The following is a 20,538-nucleotide window of genomic DNA, read 5'->3' on the forward strand; positions in this document are numbered from 1 at the left end:
GGATTAACTCACTTGGTGCAAAAAGCATGGAATACCAGCTTAGAGAACCCTCCTATAGCGTTTTTAGCTGCTGGAATTGAAGAGAAATGAAGAGAAATCTAGATATTTCCTATTTAGTCCTAGCTTTATTTAGTTAATTTTGCAATATTCCAATTTTACCCTTAATTTATCAATTTTTCTGCTGATTTCATACCCTTGCCGTCCAGCCTAAATAACTTTTGGGTCTAATTGCCTTTTAAATCCTTTCTCATTAGACTCTTAAGCTATTTAATCACTCTAGCAACTTTTACACCTATTACAATTTAGTCCTTTTCATTTAATTGACTACCCAAACATTAAAATTTCCTAACGAAATTTTAATATCACACTAATAACATTTCATAAATATTTATAAAATTATTTTCGACTCGATTTTACAAGATAGAGGTCCCGATATCTTGTTTTTACCCAATTTCTTCAATAATTTCTTTTTCTAACTAACCACTAAATTGGTAAAATTTTTCTATCAATATTTTCATACGATTTTCCTATCATATCAATTTTCATGCAAAAATATTGAAATAAATTTCTCTTTAAATCGGATTTGTGGTTACGAAACCACTGTTCCGATAACCTTAAATTTCGGCCATTACATTTAATGTTGGATCTAGTTCCCTAAGTGTAATATATTCGTTTGTATACTTGTAATTTTTTCCGAACAAATTGATTTTATAAAATTATCCATGAATTATATTAATACCCTTAAAATTATTCATGAATTACATTAAATGGAAGCAAATATTAGTTTTTTGGTTATCTAATGAATAACAAATACTAAGCGATATTACGTGGTTGAATTGTAATATGGAAAAATAACTTGTTTTGGTAAATGAACCTAAACATGTTCTTAGTCCAATCAGAAATGAGAAAACTAATTGAAAGATGTATGTCATGTATCAAGTCTGATTGGGAAGATGTTTTATCTTAAGCATCGGAGAAAATGACTCCTAGAAGATAGATATATAGTTGTGACTGATTGGACTAACAATACATCAAACAGGACCTAGGTAGAATAGATCCTGAATTTATTTTTGTGTTTATTCACTTACGATATTCATAGTGTGACATATCTTAATCCTGAGTGCATGATGGGCTATGTATGCGTGAGTCATATGCTTTGATGTAAGTGAAAACCTAAGTTCAAATAGATAAAGAATCGAAAGCTGATGTGTTAGGTATACGACTTCTGCAGTATATAGCACCATTCGCAATAGTGAAATTCATAGCCCAATAAATAGGTAAATAATATCCTTTCATTAGAATTATATGATAGATGAAAAGTAAATATGTTCACGGGTCATTTGTTTTTATGATGAATGGCTTAATTACTATTCGATAGTAATTGACTTTTCATGAAGGAAGATGTAATGGTTACCATGAGATAAAATAGGATCATATTGGGAGCGGTTTTATCCCAAAGAGATTAAGGATATCCTATAAAGGTAACAGAATTATGACAATGTTATTAGATGAGTACAGATCAAGTAGCTTTCGTAAAGATATTTAATTGGCGAGAACTCGGTCATGATACTATAAATGAATGACTTCATGAATAAATGAGTTTATAATTAATATGCGATGTCACACTCCAAATTTGGAATATTCGAGAAAAAAAGCGTGTAGACATGAATGTTACCTGTTTTGACGAACTTTGGCAGTGTAGTTCACCAATCTACAAACTTTTGGTGAACTAAAGTTGGCGCAAAAGGTATTTGCTCATACAAGTATCTAAGGACTTCATCTTGGGATATTATTCGATTTAAGAAAGAGTACGGCAAATGAAGGTTATGCCTCAGAGTGTTGGCTGAACGTGAAGCGCCTACTAAGTATTTGAGAAAGTTGTAAGGGACTAAAGTGTCTTTAAGACCACGTCATACGCGAGTCACCACCTAGGTATAATACACCCAGTTGCTTTAAAATTGTGCAAAGTAGGTTTGTAACAAGATCTGGTTAGGAGCCAACTGAATTAATTGGTCAACTAGCACTGGCACATAAATCTCTTTTATAACTCTTTTGGTTTTTGTAGGCCATTTAAGGGACAATTTCTGTATGCATGTAACCTTTGTCAATATCCACTGAGGAGAATTAAGTATATATATATGGTAAGAAGGGAACCCTGAAACGACATTTCTTCTTTCTGTTTTACATTCAGGTTCTTCTTATTAAACCTAAGCATTCTTTCCTTCTTCATTAAACTAGAAGCTAAGGATTTTAGGATAATTTATGGATATTTCAACGTCTTGGTAAGTCTAATAGCTCTACATATTATGATTTTGAAAAAGTAAGGATGTAAAGAAATATAAAATAATAGATTATAATTAAGAGGTTATGCATAAGGGTCTTTTGTAATTGAGATGTCAATAAACTATCTGTAAATGAGTTTTAAAATGAAGTTTCTGGTACTTTTAAGCAATCGTTGCTGCTATTTCGGGAAAGACGATTAGATTTAGAACTCTGAGCTATAGTGAAGGTGAGTTTCATGTAAGTTTTTATTTTGACTCATATATGTTAGATTACAATGAAAATTAGTATGTTGATGTCATCTAATATAACTGATGGGTGTAAGTGTGTACGTGAAGTATTGTAAAGATTTTATATGTGTAAGGATGATACGTGTGAGTTGCTTGAATAAGAAGTTGAATGGTAAGTATGCATGTAAAATTCTGATATGATAGCGTATGAATTAGTCAGGTGTGTGAAGAAATCTAGGCAAGTGAATTCTGAGTAAAACATCCATTTGTGATGCCTTTGGTAGGGCAGCTGTATTGCTAACCATATTGGTCGATCACAAAATGAAAACATGTGTAAGTCCAAGTGGTAGAGACCCATGACATTATATAGCAAAAAAAAATACTCATGGTGTAGCCTCTGGTAAAATGTAAACTAGACTGGCAGAACACGATATAAAGATGTGTAAGACCATGTGACGAAGACCTATGACATTATATAACAATAAAAATACTCATAGTGATGCCTCTAGTGATATGTAGACTAAACTGACAAATCACGACATGAAAATATGTATAAGACCATGTAGGAGAAACCCCATGACACCATTTGATTTAATCCAATGGAACAATAAACATGTAATCCTCTATAAAGCCTGCATGGCATATACTGTCATATTTGTGTGACTTATTATGTAACATCCTTGAAGTGAAATCTAGTCAAACGCTTCTGTTTCGTGATGTAGGTAAGCTTTAAGACTTCACTTCTAGCTAATGATATGATAAAAAACTGGTAAGTGTAAAAGTATCTCTACCTTTGATAGACTTATGGCAGAAATTAATTATGACTTGAAGACATTTCTTGAAAGAATTCTCTGAAAGGCAAATCTGCCACAGTAGTATGTCAATATGGGTAATTTGACGTATTCGAAATCATGAGTAGTCTAATAGATGTCAGATTTGAATTTGCTTATGATGTGTAAAGTAATCTGAATTATCTAGTATTTGTCAAATATGAGTAATCTACGTGTCAAGTATAGAGGTTATCTGGAGTCTATTTGTATCATGGTTGTTTGGGATTCCTTGGAATGATTTAAAATGTATCATCTATCAGAATAAGATGTGATTTGAATAGTAATTTAATAATTGTCAATTTATTTTAAGAATCGGTATGAAGTTCATCTTAAAAATCAGCTAGTATGAGTATCCACCAAGAGTAATATCTGTAAGTGCACCATTCTGGAATAAGTGTTTAACGACCATCTGAGTGAAAATTTGCAGAAGGTAAGTTTGTATAGGTATTGCTATGAGAAATGCAACTGGTTGTCATAACAGAAATAAGATTCGTATTGAGTAGTGAATCCAGAAATATTCCTATGAGTTGATTTGTGTATAAAATGATCAAGTATGGAAGTTGGCGTATAGCATGCATCTGATATTGGAAAGGTATTTGCCGAAGACAGAAAGGAAATCCAAAATAATCAAAATAAGGATATCAACAATAATTGCTTCAAGGTGATTTGTGTATAAGGCGATCAAGTTTGGTTATGTTGCAAATTCCACTTAAGAGTGGGTACGCCTAGAGGGACCAAGCTAGAAATGCACTAGAGTAGCAATGCGAGTTACAATATTATGCATACAAAGGGCATTCTGAAGAATAGGCATTCATTACACTACGCTTTAAAAGTCTTTCCTTGGCAAAGTTTCTAAATTGTAATGTCATATATTGATTTTAAAAGTTTGATGTATTATTAGACATTTCCTTTAATTCTTTTATTATGAAGACTCTTAATAAAATAATAAGAAGTGTTATAGGAAAAGGGTTACATGTCGATTGTTTTAAATTCTTGCTACGTGTTCATGTGTTGTAACATCTGATATCTCGACTCAGTGATTCGGGTTGGGTATAGGGTGTTACAGGCAAAAACTTGGAACTTAATTATAAATCATTTGAGCCTTAGTTACATATGTTCAATTGATCTCTTTGCTAGCTCGTTGAAACCAGAAACAAATTGCATTTAGAATCAAATGAAACAAAAGTTGATAGATATGATAAAGTTAGAGAAATGTATTACATTCGGAAATGAATGTGATTTTTCACTAAGTATAGAAATAACTTGAGAATTAATTTAATTTTTTCGAATTTTTATTTAATAATTGAAGTTTGAAAATGAAATTAAATTTATTGGTTATTGTGAATATGTTGAATATGAAAATTAAATATATTTTCTCATAAATTCTTTTACAGTAAAGTTGCTTTAACTTTAACGAAATTAGAATTGGGTTGAGAAAATTATTTAATTAAAATTTAATTAATTAAAATTAATTTAATAAATAATATTTATTTTGGGAAATTAAAAAAACATATATTGGGTTGGATTAAATTATAAAGTGTCGAGTTAAAAGTTCAATAAGCATGTATAATTGGACCTTATATAGGAGAGGTCCAAAACCCCTCATAATGTGTATGAGGGGTTGTAACCTTAGTATAATTAACTAAGGTTAGTCGCCCTTCTCTCCTAGTAGAATAAGATGAATTGTTTTTGTATTAAATAAGTATTATTTGTATTCTACTAATTCAACCAAAATTCTTCAATGCCTTCCTATAAATAGATGGAACTGGCAGAGATAAACACATATATTTTGAGATATTGTTATTTTGTCCTAAAATATTCATATTTTATCTTCTAAGTATAAATTCAATTTTCTAGGAAAAACAATTCTATCAATTTCTATAAAGAGAGATTTACTTTCCTACTGAAAATAATAAAATTATTCTTGGCTTTGTATTTGATTCGTGATTGTTCGAGACCACACTCAAAGCGATTTTTGGTAAGAGAATAATGGAGAAGATCATTCGGTTGAAAGTCAAGAATGTCTAGGATTAGTCTCATACAAAATACAAGTACTTTTTAGGAAAAATTTATTGCTATAAATATCACAAAATAGTTCAGTTTTCAAATTTTTACTTTTCCGTTGTGATAAAAAATCGCTTTTAAACCAATTTTTTCCAACATTTAAACCATCTAATCAAGGAAGCTAAATTGTCAAGGAAAAAACGCGTTTGATATAAGATGAAAAATGATCTAATTTGTTTTTCTTTTCTTTTTTTTTTTAAAAAAGTGGCCTTTAACATTAATTTTGCCTTTTATTTTAAATTTGATAATTAGGATTTTATCGAAGGTGGTTCAAATTCCCAAATTTTTTTATTTTCAACTATTTTATATAACAAAATAAATTTTAAAATCTATTAATCAAATTTGTAAAATTTATTTTAATAACTCTAAAAATTAGTGTTCTTAAAATCAAAAAGAAATTTCTAAATGACTTAGAAAATATAAGAAATATTTTTGAGTGACCTTTGAAAATGTTCTTAAGTGTTTTTAAGCAATTTTGAGACTATGTATTAGTACAAGCTTGAGATATATCAATACAACTAAATTTGTAATCAAAATTGCATAGAAGGGGAGAATTATATTGATTCATGGCGTATTGATACATCTAAGGACATCATGGACGTATTGATACAATTCTTAATGTATCAATAAATGTCCTTAGATGCATCGATTTGTCCATGGTTATATTGATACAATGCTCCCATTCTATGTAATTTTGATTATTGACTTAGTTATATTGATAAGCTTGTACCGTTATATAACCTTAAAATTGCTTAAGAATACTTAGAAACATTTTTAAAATAATTTTGTATATTTTTCAAGTCATTTAAAAACTTGTTTTTAAGTTTATAAACATTTCAAAATAATTTACAAATTTTTAAAGGATTTTAAATTTATATTGTTTTCCATACCTATAATCAAACATTATGCAGTCCAAACTCGTTTTTCATTCACAAAAGGCATTGAATGAAAATTTAATTGACCATCTACGTAACAAGTTGGACATGATCAATATCTATATATATTTTTTGGTTTCTAAGAAAATCTATTGGAGTGAGCCCAATAATTAATCTTCTGTGTTTTGTAGGCCCATTAAGAAGTAGGCACTGGTCATGAGTTTTAAAGCTACTTCATACCTAAGGCGAGAAGCCCATTAAAGGGGGAGACATTGGCCACAAGGTTTAGAGCAGTTCCATATTCAAGGCTAAGGTCCAACCTTCAACCACTAGTTAATATACGATAAACTCTTACTATCTCACCTAATTTCATGGTTACCAATATCTATACATTAGTTTTAGGGAAAGTGTTAGTTGTATATAGTTGGCAAATTTGTAGGAATCAATTGGGATTGTAACTCTTACCTCTGTCTAAACAACCTTCTCCTAATTTCCTTTCTCTTTTACAAATCTTGGGTTCTAAATAAAAAGTAGAACTACAATTATTGCCTCCTCATGAACATTTTTGTCCTTCGGATAGAAGACAAATCAACAATAAGATAATTACTAGCATGATACATAAAAGTATCATGAAAGTCCCTGAAGAAACTTAGAAAAAGATTATTTTATTATTCTGCTAATTAGTTTACACCTATAAAGAGAGGAGCTCACACAAACAAGGAAAACAATCCCTAAAAAAAGTAACTTCCTAAGAATCAGTGACTGAGATTAGTTTCTATTTACAAGAGAACTCCTAGTAATAAGGTAGGTTTTATGTCCTTAATCTTAGGAATTCCAACACTCCCCCTCAAGCTGGAGTGTAGATGTTTATCAAACCCAGCTTGCCAATAACTTCTTCAAACATGTTTCTGTTCAAACTTTTAGTTAATACGTCTGCAACTTGTTGTCTAGTAGGTAGGTAAGTGATGCACACTTCTCCTGAGTGTATTTTTTATTTTATAAAGTGGCGATCTATTTGCACATGTTTGGTGCGATCATGATGCACAGGATTATGTGCTATGCTGACAGCTGCCTGGTTGTCACAGTACATTTTCATAGGCTTGGTGTAAGGCACTTTTAGTTCCCCATAAGTCTTTGTATCCAAACTCCTTCACATATACCATGAGATAGTGCTCGATACTCTGCCTCTGCACTGCTGCGTGCTACAACAGACTGTTTTTTGCTTCTCCACGTCACAAGGTTACCCCAAACATAACTACAATAGCCACTTATAGAGCGTCTATCGTTAACAGAACCTGCCCAGTCTGCATCAGTGTAGACTTCCACATTCTGGTTGGCAGTTTTCTTGAAATGCAGGCCTTTACCAGGAGTCCCTTTCAGATACCTTAATATTCTATATGCAGCTTCTAGGTGCTTCTCCCTCGGGGCATGCATGTACTGACTGATAACACTTACACTGAAGGCTATGTCTGGACGGGTGTGAGATAGGTAGATGAGTTTTCCTACTAGTCGTTGATATCTCCCCCTGTTGATTTCTTCTCCATCCTTATCAGTTCCCAATTTAAGGTTAAATTCCATAGAAATTTCAGTTGGTTTGCAGCCCATCAAACTAACTTCTGACAGTAGATCAAGAACATATTTCCTTTGGGAGATGGAAATACCTATTTGGGACCTTGCTACCTCCATACCAAGAAAGTATTTAAGATTCCCCAAGTCTTTAAGCTCAAAATCTGTACCAATGAATTTTTTCAACCTCACAATTTCTCTTGAGTCATCTCCTGTTAATATTATATCGTCCACATAAACGATGAGGATGCAGCATTTTCCCTTTTCTGAGTGCTTGTAGAACATGGTGTGGTCTGTTTGCCCTTGAGTGTAATTTCTGCTGGTCATAGCTTTTACAAATCGGCTGAACCACGCCCGTGGAGATTGTTTCAGCCCATACAAGGATTTCTTCAACTTACACACTTGGCCCTTACTTTCTTCAAACCCGGGTGGGAAATCTATGTACATTTCCTCACTTAATTCTCTGTTGAGGAAAGCATTTTTTACATCCAATTGAGTCAAGTGCCAATCAAGGTTGGCAGCAAGAGATAGGAGGACTCGAATGGTGTTTAGCTTGGCAACCGGTGCAAACGTCTCGTCATAGTCAAGACCATAAGTTTGAGTGAAGCCTTTAGCCACAAGTCGAGCCTTGTATCGGTCAATACGGCCATCAGGTTTAAATTTCGTAGTGAAGATCCATTTGTGTCCTACTGTTTTTTTTCCTTAGGTAGATTCGAAACTTCCCATGTTTCATTGTTTTTGAGGGCCTTCATTTCTTCCATCACAGCTTGTCTCCACTTAGCTGATTCAAGAGCCTCTTCTATATTTTTTGGAGTTTTTACAGAATCAATATTAGTCACAAAAGCTTTGTAAGACTTAGATAAATTTCTATAGGATACAAACCGAGAAATAGGGTGTTGAGTGCAGCTCCTTGTGCCATTTCGAACTGAAATTGGAAGATAGATAGATGGTGACGGAGGTGAGACTTCTGTTTCAGAACAGTCCTCGGTTGGGGATGCAATTGGCACTACTGTATCAGTTTCAGGAGATCGATTCCTTCGAGAGTAAAACTGTATTTCGGGAACCTGTTTTTGCTATTTTCCTTGATCAAGGGGCTGTACTTCGGTGGTGGTATTGTTATTGGGAAGGATCGGGCTAATTTCTTGCTGCATAAGGGAAACAGTCTCTAAATCTGGGATTACCATAGCACCTTGGTTGTTAGGCTTGTTTGTGATAGTAGTTGTAGGATCATGAGGTATAATGAGGAGAGTATTAAGGGTCTCATCTTCATTGAAAGTCTCCCCCTGAAGATGAGATGCTGCAAAGTATGGTTCATTTTCAAAAAAGGTAACATCCCGAGATACAAACATTCGGCGCAAGGTTGGTGAGTAACACTTATAGCCTTTTTGTGTGGGGGAATATCCAATGAAGATGCAGGTGTGGGCTCGAGGATCAAGTTTGAATTGATTTGGTTGATTGTTATGGACAAAAACTTTGCAACCGAATATTTTGGCTGGAAGATTAGGAACATGAAATAGAGGAAAGGACTTTAGAAAGGTATTTAAAGGTGTTTGGAAATTGAGGACCTTTGATGGCATTCGGTTTATGAGATAGCAGGCAGTGAGGAAAGCCTCTCCCCATAAGTATTTTGGAACATTCATGGTGAACATTATGGCTCGAGCTACAGCAAGGAGATGACGGTTTTTTCTCTTGAAGATCCCGTTTTGTTGAGGAGTGTCAGAACAAGAGCTTTGGTGTATGATGCCTTGGTCAGAAAGGTATGGGCCTAGGACAGAGTTAAAGTATTCTCTCCCATTGTCAGTGTGGAGAGTATGTATGGTAGAGTTGAACTGGGTTCGAACCATTGAGTGAAAATTTTAGAATACTTTGGGTGTTTCAGATTTTTCTTTGAGGAGATAGACTCAACATACCCTAGTGTGATCATCAATGAATATTATAAACCACCTAGCCCTTGTAATATTTTTCACTCGGCTGGCTCCCCATAGGTCACTGTGGATTAATGAAAATGGTTGGGACTGGATATATGGTTTTAATGGGAATGGCACATGGGTATGTTTGGATAATTGGCAAATTTCACACTTCAAAGAATTAATACTTTTATTTCGAAATAACAGCGGAAGATGTTTCTTCAAATACAAAAAATTTGGATGCCCTAACCTACGGTGCCATAACATAATTGTGTCCTCTTTTGAAGTGGATAGAGCCAATCCTCCTTGTGTGCTGTCTTTATTCCAAACATATAGTCCATCATCAACTTTAGCAGTGCCAATCATCCTCCCCAATTTCTGTTCCTATATCACACAACCAATTGCAAAAAATTTAGCAAGAACTTTTTCATCCTTAGTAAGTTTACTGATTGAAAGTAAATTGCAGGACAAGTTTGGCACATGTAAGACTCTATCGAGAGAAAAATTCTCTGTTATTTGTTCTCCTTTTACTCCAGCCACAGGTGAGTAAGAACCATTAGCCATGCAGATTCGGGACTTGTTATGATAAAGGGTGTAGGTGTGAAACAAAGTGGAGTTACCTGTCATGTGATTGGAGGCACCCGAATCGAGTATCCAAGAGGATTGATTATTAGATTCAAAGGCAATATTGAGGCCAGTACCTTGGGTGGCTAGAGATCCATGAGCAGTGGAAGTACCAAGTATCTTATGGAGAGTCTCAAGTTGGGTTTTGGTTAAGCGAACATCGAGACCATCATCTGCAGCAGTGGAGGATAACAGGGCAGTCTTATTATCCTTCTTTTTTTTTTTTTACGATAGCCATGGAGTTTGAAGCACTTTTCTTTTATATAACCAACACGGTTGCAGTGATTACACCATGGTCTAGTTGATCCAGAATCATTTCCAGCACGTGGTTTTTGTGGCTGTGGACCTCTGGAGATGAGGGCAGAGGTCTCAGTAGGCCGGTTGCCAAGATGTGCCATAGGTTTAGGTTCCTTTGAGTCTCCCATCATGACAAGACGGCGCTTTTCTTCTCTTCTAACTTCTGCAAATGCTTCACCGATGGTTGGTAGAGGTGATCTGCCCAGAATTCGGCCACGGACCTCATCTAACTCACGATTCAGTCCTGCTAGAAACTCATAAAGACGTTCATTATTGAGGTGAGTCATAAACTTGGTGTGTTCCAATCCTTCACTCTAATCTGCCTTATAGTACATATCCAGTTCCTGCCACAACATTTTCAGATTGTTGTAGTAGTGAGTTACTTCGAGTGTCCCTTGTCGGATATACTTTAACTTAAGCTTGATCTCAAATACTTGGGAGGCGTTTCCAAGATCCGAGTAGTTTTCTTTGACTGCATCCCACATGTCTTTTGCAGTTTTGAAAAAAAAATAGATGCGGCTTATATGGCCTTCCATCGAATTAATTAGCCAAGCCATTACAATCGAGTTGTTGAGTTCCCAAGTGGCATAAGTCGGGTCAGCTGTGGTTGGTCGTGGAATTTCTCCATTGATGTATCCTAATTTGCCACGACCACGAATCACCATAAGGACCGATTGAGACCATTGTAAGAAGTTCTTCCTATTTAGCCGATGATTGGTGATTATAAGGGAGGAATTAAGTTCACATTGAGTGATTCCCTGATTGATATTCTGAGTTATTTGTGAAGTCTAAGTTTCCGACAGAGTTTCATTGACGTTACCCATGGGAGGAGGACTAAACCGGAAGGATTTTTAGGAAGGGAGATTAGAGACGAATGAGCAGGATCGAATGAATCCTAAAGCTCTGATACCATGAAGAAACTTAGAAAAAGATTATTTTATTATTTTGCTAATTAGTTTACACCTATAAAGAGAGGAATTCACACAAACAAGGAAAACAATCCCTAAAAAACAGTAACTTCCTAAGAATCAGTGACTGAGATTAGTTTCTATTTACAAGAGAACTCCTAGTAATAAGGTAAGTTTTATGTCCTTAATCTTAGGAATTCCAACAGTCCCTACATTAGGTGTTAGATTGCATTTTACCCATTCTACTAAAAAAATAGAGATTGCATTTTACCCATTCTACTAAAAAAATAGAAATATTAGGCCCTATACATTAGATCAAAGAGCGAATTAGTCATTCTATTAAAAATTTTATCCATTTCTACCGCTAAAAATTGATCCATGCACGTCAAAATGAGGTATGCATAGCATGCCACGTGTTACCGACTAATTATTCAGTCAGCTACGTCAATTTTTAACAGTACAAATGGATAAATTTTTTAAAAGAAAGGATCAATTTGCTCTTTGATAATATACAGGAACTAATTTATCTATTTTTTTAATTGAAGGAGCAAAATACAATCTTACTCCTAATGCAGGGAATGATACTTTTACCTTACTAGCTCCTACAACTAATATGCATCAAATGTCATATTATAAAAACATGTCAGCCAATGCAAAAAAAGCACTGGAAAGCAGAAAGTTGTAGGATGGCTTGGTTCATACTCTTTGGCAATTACAACCCTTTTAAAGAAAAATTGATAGCCAGAAATATACCTGAGTGAAGATAGCCTTGGCATTAGAGACACGCAAACGAGTCGCAATTTCTTTGGCCGCAAAACTGTCAGCTATGGACACCGCAACACATCCAGCTAATATAATTCCCAGATATATAACAACAGCACTCACTGTCATTGGCATGTCAATGGCAATTGCATCACCCTTTGAGAATGTGGCATCCACTGCATTCGCAACCACCCTGTGGTTCATTTTTCAAAATCTAGGCGTTCACTTATATTAATGCAACACAGAAAAAGAAAGCAGCCCACAAGAGCATACAATCTGATTGCAAACTGTGACAGGATCATACGTTACTTGTTCACGAAGTTCCTTTAATGTCATGCGATTCACATCCAAATCATCACGGCCTTCTTCTCTCCACACAAGAGCACAACTGTTATCCTCTTTTGTAGGGTGAGTAGAGGGCAATAAACAACATTCAGCTATATTCAAAACTGCACCAGGAAGCCATGCTCCACTAGGTTTCAGCTTGTTACTGTTATCTAGAATGCAACTTGGGGATTTCTGGAATACAACTGAAAGCTCTTCAAGAACGATAGACCAGTAAGTCTGAAATCATTCAAAGACCCCCTTTAACTTTATATATTAGATTATCATTTACCTCACAATGTACAAAGGAAAAAAAAAAGTGCTTACCTCAGGATGCTGGACAGAAAATTTCAGAAAGAGGCTAAAACTTTCAATAGGGTCTTTGTATGAAGTCCCTAAAAGCTTTGGGCCATGAATCTCCATTATTCGTCCCAGGTTTGTAATTTTGGACTCATCTCTGAAAAAGAAAAGGCTAGCTTAGTAGAAGATATACTAGATTCAACTCATTGAACTCACAGCAAATAATGTAGGAAATCGGAAACCTGTATTATCTGAACTTTTCGACATATCCCAACTTAAAATTGTGCCTTATGCCTTATAAATAACGGTTTAATGAAATGTGAAAATTGAATCAAAATTAAATTTGATGTGTATAAATACATCAAATTAAAATTAATGTATCAAAATTGATATATAATTTTAATATTTACCTCTCAAAACTACCAACTCCTAAAATTGAAAAATATTTATATAATCCCTCAAATATACGAGTAAAACATAAATTCAGCATAGATGTTCTTCACTTGGAGAAGTTTTAAATTTGAATAAATTCATAACGATTGGAGCCTGAAAGCTGACTCACACAACGGAAATAGCAAATGAGGAAAGAAGGAAGAGAGAATACAGGGAAGGAAACCAGTAAAGAGGAGGGCCATTGATGGAGACATCCCAGATGGCATAGACAGAATAGTAGACCAACTGATGCAGGTGATGAGGGTGCCATGGCTTTAACACTCTCCTACTCACCACCTCTTTCCACACCCGTCTTGGGTCAGGGTCAGAGGCTTTGCTTGCTGCTATGGCTTGGTAAATGTGGGTGGCTCCCTCTATGCTTATGGTTGACCCGCCTGCTTTGTACAAATCTTCTAACGCCACTTCACCTAGCCTCTTCGCCATCTGCTCAACACTGAAACCCAAGTCTGAGTGTTCCAATAATAGCCGCTAGTGGGAGTTAGGTGCAAGAAAAGACGGTGAGCCACCTAATCAACTTATCTTAAATGTGAAACTAATTGTATTAATTTTAATTCCCATCTACCTTGAAACTCATTTGTATTAATAAAAAACCAATGATTTAACGTTAAATTTTAACCATAATTATTTGGTTAAAATGTCTCTTCCGTCCTTGTACTTTAACAAGATTTGAAAATTGGTGTTTATTCTTAAAAACTTACAATTAATTCATTTTAATATTTCAATCTAAAAATTTCACTCTAATCAATAATATGCCAATTTGCCTGTCCAAAAATATTAATCAATTTTGATGAAAACTATTAATATAATTGGAATATGATTTTTAAATTTTTAAAAAGTTTATTTTTTTTAATCTTTAAAGTATAGGGATTTCGTCTCTAATTATGTAAAAGTAAAGGGATAACAATATATTTTAACAAAAAAATTACAATTTAATTCCAAACAAAATATTTAACTTGCAAAATTATAAAAGTTTTAAAATATTAATTTTGCTAAAAAATAAAATTTAAATTATTAATGTTTTAATTCTTTTTAATAATATAAAGATTAAATTGATGTATTAATTTGTATCTGTAACACCCCTATCCCGTATCCGTCGCCGGAATAGGTAAAGGGGCATTACCGGACTTGAAACTCATATCAGAACAGTAAAAATTTTGATTTTTTTTGAAATAAAGAACATTCTTTTAGATAAATACTAAAGACAGCCAGGGATACAATTTAAGCTTCTATAAGTACACATTCAAAAGATGTCATTTTCGCATGGCTTATATACATTAATCAAAATATTCTTCTGCCACTGGTCTATTCTACACATGCCATAAAATAACCCAAAACATAACAGTACCAAGCAGTGGATAGTGATAGTGTAACAAGTTGCTGACGATCCCTGAGTCTGTAGCTTCCAAATGAGATCTATAAAACAGAGGAAGCAAAGTAAACGGAGTAAGCATTACAATGCTTAGTAAGTTTTAAGCAGTGCCAACAGATAACAATCAAATTATAACATGGTTGTTTGTATTTTTATTTCACTCTTCCTTTGGGTATATCATCCCTTTACCGAATATGCACATCTCATCATATACAATAGGCAGATAAACTTTCACATAAAAGTGAGCTCATGTAACATAGATATATTGTATAATTTCACATAACCTTTCACATTGATCCGATGCCACATAATCATAGAAATAGTCTCATAGATTGCTCACGTATGCATCACATAACTACCTTATGATTTAGTTCAAATCAAGCTCACATATAAACTCGGAGTACATATCTGTTTAACCTTTCGCATTGAATATATTTATAAGCAATTCTTATTGCGAAGTCTTATAGCTTTAAACTCTACTCGGATTATCGGCGAGACCTTTAGCTCAGATGAAATCTCCAGACGAAGTCAGCGGGTCTTAACCCGGACATAGTCACCACATATAGTCATCGGGTCTTAAATCCCGGATTTACATCACAAAGTTTCATGCATATTTATTCACATGTTACAGCATTCACATCGACTATCATATTTGTAATTTATTTGCCTCATCAAATATCTAATAAAACACACCTTCCACAGTTTGTCATTTGGCCACAATATATAAATACACTTTCACGTTCATCACATTGGTCATTCGGCCTTATCTCATATATACACATTCACATTCATCACATAAAATTCTGAATCAAAATATAAATTTTCATATATTCACATCACAATTATCCAAATATACTTCATATACCACATAAACTTCATGTATACACTTTGTCTTGGCTGAATCTACATCTATCATTTTCCAATGAATAATTCAATTTCAAGCCATACTATCATTTCATATTCGAATACTTATAAACTTACAATTTCACAATTTTAATATCAAAGATCCATCTAACACTCATATATCATTTTATAATGTCACAAATTAGAATTCACGTATGGGTTTAATCAATAGCTTATGAGCAACTAAAACAAGTTTTATCAATGTTTACAACATAATCACATATTCTCTACAAGCTGTTTTCCTGAGCAACAGTCGTTAAATTATTTGTAACTGGAGCTATGAAACTCCAAATGATGTGCCGTTAATTTTCCATGAAAATAGACTCGTATATCTTCTATCCACAAAATTTTTAGAATTCTTGGTTTGGGTAATCAATACCAGATTTTTCTTAAAGTTTCCCCTATTTTACTGCTTGACTATTCTGACTACTCTTCACTAAGAATTGAATTTCTCATTGTACAGAATTCAAAATATGTTTTCGTTTATTTTGTTTGAAACTAGACTCATTAAGGAGTCTAAGCATATAAATCTTATCTTATAATCATTTTTGTACGATTTATAATGTTTTTTCAAATACTGGACAGGGGATTTCGGAGCCATTCTGACTCTGTCTCACACAACTTAAAAAAAATCTCATTATCGGCAACCCCTTTACTTACACGATTTCTTTTATACGAAACTAGACGCATCAAGCTTTAATTACATAATCTATTCAGCCTTTAACTCAATTCCCACAATTTATGGTAATTTTTCCAAAACACACTACTGCTGCTGTCCCAAGCAGATTTATACAAATTTACTCTGTAAAGTTCTCATTCACATATTTAAAACATAATATCATATATGCCATCATTTAGAAAAGTCATTGACCTTAACGTATATACTTAATTCCTATTCATCCCATTTAAAAACTTAAAACTTACAAAGGAATCAAACTCAAATACTTAAGAACTTACCTCGAAAGTTGTCGAACGATTACAGATCGACTATTCAGTTAGGTAGCTTTTTCTCTTATCCGAATTAGACTCCCTAAGCTTTTGAGCTTGAATAAACAAATTTAATCTATTACAAACCAATTATACAAACTCATGGCCGAATATAACAAGAAGACTAACTAGATTCTACTAGCCACTCATTGCTCTATTATTAACCTTACTTAATTATAAACACATTCAGCAACTACCTCAACCTTATTTAATACAATTAACACCGAATTCCTCATGTAAAAAGTACCATTTCCGAATATCATTTAGTTCACAAGGTCCTAATTTCAAAAATTTGACAAGCTCATACCCATTTCCTACTAATTCCATCATTTTAACACATGTACGGCAAAGCTAAATTCCATTCTTCCATTAGTTTGCATTTAACTAAATCATGCCTTAATGTTAAGCACATTCGACAATGGTGCAAACATCAATTAACAAACAAACATTATCAACCTATTTTTATTACACGTTTTCCCCAATTTAACACCCCCAAATTATCAAACTTTAACAAGTTTAAAACTCATCTAATGACCATTTATAAACTAAAGCATCAACCATTCAAATTCAACTCATCACAACATGGCCGAATACACATTTCTCCTACTTTCATTCTAAATAAAATTTTATCAAGCTTCCATCTTCATTTAACTATGTACCATTTAGAACTATCAATACTTTACACCCTTTAACAAATTATAATCAATTGCCAAATGCATCTTTGACAATTTAAACCACACAACTCAAATTCTTACAATTTAAGCTTAGAAATTTCTATTCATGTAAATTTTAGCAACATGGAGTCCATTAAACACTCCAAATTCCATTTCTAGTACAGCTTTCACATTCAAAACTCCCCCCAATAACCGAATGTTCCCAAGACATCACTTTCAAAGATAAAATAAGTAGAAACATGGGTCAAGGAGGGTACCAAGCAAGGAACTCAATTCATCAAGATGAAGCTCAAATAATCAAGAAATTACCTTGAATTTTAGACCTCCATGGTCGATTATCCAAAGCCTTCTTTCCTTAGTTTCTTTCTTTATTCTCGGCAAAGGTGAGAAGAAATAACATATAGCTTTGTTTTTATCACCATGTGTTCATTATAATATTTATATTCATTTCATATTATAAAACCAATTATCATTATTTTACTAATATAAAAAGCACAAAGATACAAATTTCCCTTCATCATTGCCGTCCACTAAAATAAAAGGGGTCTAATTGACATGCAAGCCCCACATTTTAGCCATGTTAACAATTGGCCACTTTAAGAAAAAGACTTCTAAAATTTTCCTTTATACAATCAAATCCCAACTAAATAATTTAGCATCCAATTATCTAAATTAGACCACCCAACTTTCACAATAGGTAATTCACATGACAAAAACACTGAAATCAATATTTTACAAAATTTTTAACTAGGTTTTGTGGTCCCGAAACCACTTCCCAACTAGGGTCAATTTAGGACTGTCACAGTATCGGTGTATATAATAAAAAGATTTGTCAAGTAAGCATAAACAAGGCCTGAGGGAGGCAAATGCAACCCTCCATTGCAATCTTATGTATATATTAAGCATAATAACTTATTTGACCCTCCAATTTTACAAAAAATAAAAATAAAAATAATTTTAGTTCTTTATTTAAGGTTTTTTAGATAGCACTGTGCAATAGTAATTACACTCTATTCTAATTACAAAGAATTGTAATTCTTAAACGTGTTTGGGCGACCATTTGTAATTACCTCATAATTCCTTATGTCATGTTTGGTAGTACAAACTGTAACTACACATTTATATAATTTATATTTAAAAAAGTACTAATTACTATAAAAATGATTAGTATGATAAGAAATAATTTCTAAACAAGTAAAAAAATTAAAATCAAGCCATCATATGTACTATGTTAATATAAAAAAAATAGTTGATAATATGATTACTAATAAAAATAATAAGAAAAATACATATCATATACAATTTTATCAAATTGTTTTGGTGCATATTTGTAGAGTTATTCCATTTTTAATATTTAACATATGCTCTTTATTATTATTTATTGGTCCTTAACCAAGTTCAACCATCATTAAAATCATTAAGATCTTATTCTTTCATGCACTATTCGAAGTATGAATTTTCTCAATTTCACCTATAATTCAAATTATGAAATGTGCAACATGCTAGTATGATCCAACCTTTTTTTTTATTTATGCTATACTAAGAGGATATTGTTAATATGGAAAATATTTCTTTAAAACAAAAAATATTTTCTAATAAATACATTATAACACTTTTATAACATAAAAATTATAATAATTTTTAGCCATAAAATTTAGAATTTTTTTTAGGTTTTAAATATTATAATCTTTTGCTATAATTTTATAAAATACATAAAATATTTTTATAAAATAAATTTTTAAGATTTTTAATTTAATATTTTTTTTGTCATAACTATCTTAAACACTTATACATGTTCAAGTTTATAATATAATTTTTATAACTTGTATAAAAATAATTTTTTAAAATTGAATTTGAGTGTAATTGCATGTGTAATTACTCTAATTCTCACCCTCCCATTGAATTGAAAAGTGTAATTGGGTGCTCCAATTATACCCAATTCAATGAGACCCACCAATTATAATGGTTAACTTGCGCTGTTTGTCAAATCACTCCAAAATGGATAAAAAATTAAAATATGTTAACTTTGCTAACGTGACATACACATGCATGCCATGTTAGCAATTAATGAATTTTTTTAAATATATAAATTCCAAAAATATATAAATTATAAATTTTTTTAAAAAAATAAAAAAACTATTTTTTTAATATTTAAAAATTAATTAATTTCTCCACGTGGATGTCACGCTAGCAAAGTTAACCGACGTTAACTTTTCTATTTATTTCGAGGTGATTTGAGAACAAGTTCAAAGGCCAAAAAAATGAAAGCTAAAATGACATTTTTTGTAAAGTTGGAGGACCAAATAAGTCATTATGCATATATATTAAGGCTAGAACTAATACATAAGAAAAAAATGAAAATTGCCCTAATAATACGATGGTTTGATATTCGTTTGATTGAGTTAATATCGTTCATTAATCAGGTTTCAATTTAGTTGCAAAGCTATCAAAAGTACATTCATTTTATAAAGCAACAAATATTATTTTGGAGGTAATTATATATTTTTATATTTTGGTAAATTTTAAAAAAATTACGTGCACATTATAAGAATAATGGTATTTGGACCCAAAGTGTAACAGCTCAGTTTAGACCCTAGTCGGAACAGTATTTTCGGGACCACAAATTTGAGTCAGAAAAATATTTTTAATATTATTTTTCGTGTTTACAGTATGATATTTGATATGTGTGAAAGTTTCGTATGAAAATTTTATCGATTGTGTGTTTAATTTGATAAAAGGACCTAATTACAAAAAAATGCAAAAAGGACCTAATTACAAAAAAATGCAAAAGATGTGTTCTATTTGCTAAAGTGCTGAATTGCTTTGGTTTATTAAATGCGAGGCCCTTATTATGTTATTAGACCATTTGATATATTAAATGGACATTGTTGGACATCCATTATAAGTTTAAATGTTTATTATATTAAGGCTAAATTGGTAAAATGGCTATTATAATGTTTATAATAAAACATAATCAAATTCAAGCTTTATTTTCACTTGTTTTTGCCAAAAATAAGAAAAGAAAAAGGAGTCATCTTCAAGCTTAGGGTTCGACACTCATTTTGCTTGATTGAGGTATGTAATTAGCTTGGTTTTTGATGATTTCTACGTTTTTGTGATCGTTGCTTTGTATTTTATCAAGCCCATGCTTAAATTTCAGAATTTGATGATGATTTTGAATTATG

General features: G+C 32.6%; 1 pseudogene; it reads right to left on the reverse strand.

The window, feature by feature from the left end:
• Nucleotides 1-13,969, reverse strand: part of LOC107945580 (probable acyl-activating enzyme 18, peroxisomal) — a 29,952-nt pseudogene extending 15,983 nt beyond the window's left edge.
• Nucleotides 13,970-20,538: the final 6,569 nt, after the last annotated feature.

The sequence above is a fragment of the Gossypium hirsutum genome, chromosome A08 (assembly GCF_007990345.1).
Source record: "Gossypium hirsutum isolate 1008001.06 chromosome A08, Gossypium_hirsutum_v2.1, whole genome shotgun sequence".
NCBI lineage: Eukaryota > Viridiplantae > Streptophyta > Magnoliopsida > Malvales > Malvaceae > Gossypium > Gossypium hirsutum.